The following is a 4,451-nucleotide window of genomic DNA, read 5'->3' as shown; positions in this document are numbered from 1 at the left end:
GCTTTTTTAAAAAAAAAAAAAAAAACAATAGAAATTAATGAACTCAAAACCATAGGTAAACTGCTAGGGCCTTCGATTTAACCAGCGATAAGAACCGTCAATATTTTTATGGCTAAATTATCGATTAGCCACCAGTTATTGTCGATGATAAAATAAAAAAATTGGCCACAAACTTCACACCGTCCGACATCGAAGTTTCCGACTGCTAAACTATTAGTTAATTAGCCGGCGAAAACCAGTAACATTTGTAAAAAAAAAAATGACAGCTCCTCAATTTACAAAAAAATTTCATAATTATCTGCATACAGTTCAATATATATATATATATAACACTTTTGATGTTCCAAAATCAATATAATAGTTCATATGAAATAACAATATACATTCAATAATAAACAAATATATTTACATAATCCACAATAACCAAAAATGGTTTTTTAAACCAATAATAATACATATGTTCCACAATCAACATAATATATGAAGTCCATAATCAGATGTTCCAAATACTCAAAATAGATCTTTGAAAAAATAATAATAAATATCAACAACACTAATCATCATCTGTTTCCTTGTTGCCTTGTGATTGAGGTGTAGGCTCTTGCTCTTTTTCCTTCTAATTTTCAGCTCGATATGATCGCAGCTCATGCATCTCATTTTAAAACTTTCTCATCTTTTCTATCTTTCTAATTAAGGCAACAACCCTCTGGCTAACAATTTCTTCAGCACCACTAACATCATAAAATATTGAAGTAGATGTACTTCCCTCATAAGCTTATCCTTAAAAACCTAAGCCATAAAACCTACCCACAACTTCCTTTAATAACATCTGATCACCTGTGATACTCAGAATACTGGATTAATCTTGAAAATGATCCCTCACTAGTAGACTGCTAACTTTCATAAAGTCGTATAAAAGCATCCTATAAGAATAAATTTATAAAATAAAATTTTTATTTATTTTATATTATTACTCAAAAATTATACTCAAATGAGCTTTATTGCCTTCTCATCAACCCACTGATTATCTGTTTGATATTGGTGAGTCCTCATATGTAGCTCTAGTAGTGTCGGTTGTCGACCAAGTAACATTTTATGCAAATAAAAAAATATAGTTAAAAAATATACATATATTTATTAAATTAATTGAAATAATCTTTTACCAGTCATCTTCCATGTTTAGTATGAGGCACTAATCCACTAATATGAAGAGGGCTTCCTAAACACCCACAGTTAGATGCTCTATTTTGCTTATTGTACTTTCTCAATTTGGTGAACTTAGGGCTCATCTAAACTCTCCTTAAATCCGCCCAACTCCAATGCTAATTTATAATAGATGTTGCCAAGACTTTCTAATATTTGTGAATATGTCCCTAAGATAAGTTAATCCACTCCTCTCAAAATTTATTCTGATCCTTGTACCATGATCAGGCAACCACCCAAAATCTTTCTGTAAAACATAGGCATAAATATTAATATTAATACAAATAAAAAATCTAAGTAATGCCAAATAAATATACTTGAAATTCCCTGAATCATATATTCTTAACTTCCTTTGGGATCTTCTTGCATTATAAGTAAGGAGCATTATATTTGCTCCTTATGATGTCACAAATCTTATGTGTAGTTTGCCTTGAGAGATTGAAGCTGAAGGTAAATTGTTTTGTCAATAATATATAATAGATGAAATTATAATAACTTTAGAAAATAAACTAAACTTATGTATCACCCTTAGGCTCAATATATAAGCTTATATGCTACTGTTGTAGGGTCTCCGACACCAACCTCTTCTCGTGTTGATGGTCCACCCTATTCTGGCTACACATGAGGTGTATAATAATATAGGTTGCAGTAAGGAGGGTAAGGGTAGGTTGATGGAGCTATTTGTGATGTTGGTGAGGGGTAATATGGATCAAATGGATATGAGTGTATCTGATTTGGAGGGGGATATTAAGAACTCATAGACGTAGGAGGAGGGAAGTACAAAGGAAGGGGTGGTACTCCAACCATAGTTGGATCTATCTATCTTTGAGCCTAGTTTCTAAGGGACTGCTGCTGACTCCAAGGTGATGGTAATGGTATTACTAGTGGAACTGATCTCTGCCCCTAACCTTCATTACTCTATTTAGACTTACTTGGTCTAGTACTCAACTCTTTCTTACGAGAAAACTTTAAAGTGAAGGATATGCAAGAAAGAATGTCACTTGAATCCATATATAGTAAAAGAAGCAATTAGTAAATTGTGTAATATATAAAAAATTTAAGTTTTAATAATTATGAAGATTTGCATAAGTAGAAATAAAAAATACAAAATATAGACTTTTTAGTTATAATAAATATGAAGAATTACATAAATATTATTTTAGAATATATAATGATTTAAATACAAATAGAATTTAATAATATATATTTATCAAGATTTATTTACTAACTTGATTTTTAAAAACTAAAATATAATAAGTACATTACAATAAATTTAGCCACTTAAATTACAAGAACTATTCAGAATAAAAAATATTTTCATTGCTCTCCAAAGTATCTTTATTTTCTTCCTCATTCTCACTTGTAAAAGTTCATTAGGAATGTTAAGCCCTTATAAACTAGTCCCAAGACTAACCAAAAGGGGGGTAAATTAGTATTTTAAAAAATCTTTCGATCAAAACACAATCTTAAAACAAAAATCAAGATTCACCATAGAAATTTTGAGTGCAAAAATTAAATGCTGAAGCAGTAATAAAGAACACAAAAATTTATAGTGATTTGGTCAATACGACCTACGTCCACTCCTCAGAGGCGCCCTTTGAGTATTACACTAAGTATAGTATCTCTATTTTTGCCCCCACAGCAAGGTGAAGAAGCCTTTACAAACCTCCTTTCCACCAACCCAGGTGAGATAGAGAATCCAACTACTTTTGCTTATTCTAGAAGTAAGCAAAGAACCCAACTCCTTTTGCTTCATCCTGAAGAAGGCAGAGAACCTTGATCAAACACTGAAGTTTACCTCTCTAGAACCCTCAAGAACTAAGAACGATGATTGGAGAAGATGACGATGGATCCTTACTTGGAGCAACCTTTGTGAACCCCCTCATAAACTCCCCCTCACAACATCCTCTCTCTCTCTCTCTTCCTTGCTCTCCCTCTCCTCATGGCTCTCTCAGGTCAAAACAATCAAAAAATATGTTCTAAAGGGTAGAACAAGAGCTCTTAAATAGAAGAGCATCGAATAGCTCATTAATTGCAACTTGCCAACTTTATCATCTAGGACGATATAAATATTGTCCTGTACTATCAATGCAAATTAAGCTTAATCAGCCAGGATGATCTGGGTCGAATAAAAGAAATTTGTTCATATTATCCAGGACGATGAAATATCATCTTGTACGAATAATACAAATCATGGAATATCATCTAGATAATCACACTAAAGGGATGCCTCGACAATTGAAAAATAACTTGATCGTCTAGGCTGATCTCACGATCATCCCTAACGATTAGTTCAAATCCATGAAAATCATCTAGAATATCATCCTAAATTTAAGCTGTCCAATATATAGTCATCCAGGAATAACTAAGGTTTTTGAATTGATCGTCAAGGATGATGTGATCGTATCAGTCTAGCCTTAATTACTTTCTTTAATTATCAGATTAATTTAGGCATACTTGTATTGCATCATCCAGGACTATGTCTTAGACGATGTCTAAAAATAAATAATACTAAATAGATATGGAAGCTAATTCTTTCTGATTTGAGCCTATCGTCCCGGCCGATATGAATATCGTCCAGGACAATGTGCTTAATGATGATTGCCTTAACTAGGATGCCCTAATTAGGATTTCTATTTTCAGCTGATCGTCTAGGACGATAGTTGGATCATCCCAGACGATATGAGCAAAAATAAAGAACTCTAAAAATAGTTAGAAAAATTTCCCCAATTGTTTGTGTGCAAGGTTACTTAGTATTACACTTCGATTATAATAGACTCAAGAAAGGGAAAAGTATACAAACTGACTAGACCTAGACTACCCAATCTTGAGGTGGTTCAAATTACAGTCTGATCTTGTAGACCTGAAATGTTAGAAGGCAAGACAGTCATAGAGCAACAGAAATGTTTGCTATTATCAAAATCATATTCCTTGAAAAACAGATTCGCAACAACTTGAAGAACTTGTCAAACTATTCATATCCTCTAATTACATTTCAACATTATAATAAGTAATTGACATCTCATCAATTTTAATTGACCTACAATCTGACATCTGATCCTATTGATGTGTAGTTACTATGACATATTTTTGGTCAATTATCCCTCATACTTTTGTTTTTATGATAGCTAGCTAATCTTTCTTATCTCAATGATCACCAGATATTTGCTAAAATAAAATTGAATAACTTGACTTACTAACACAAATAGATCAAAATTCTTATATCTTTTTCTAAGTTTGACTTATAC

Source organism: Dendrobium catenatum, unplaced genomic scaffold (genome assembly GCF_001605985.2).
Source record: "Dendrobium catenatum unplaced genomic scaffold, ASM160598v2 fragScaff_scaffold_839, whole genome shotgun sequence".
NCBI lineage: Eukaryota > Viridiplantae > Streptophyta > Magnoliopsida > Asparagales > Orchidaceae > Dendrobium > Dendrobium catenatum.
Note: the sequence above shows the minus strand (reverse complement) of the source record.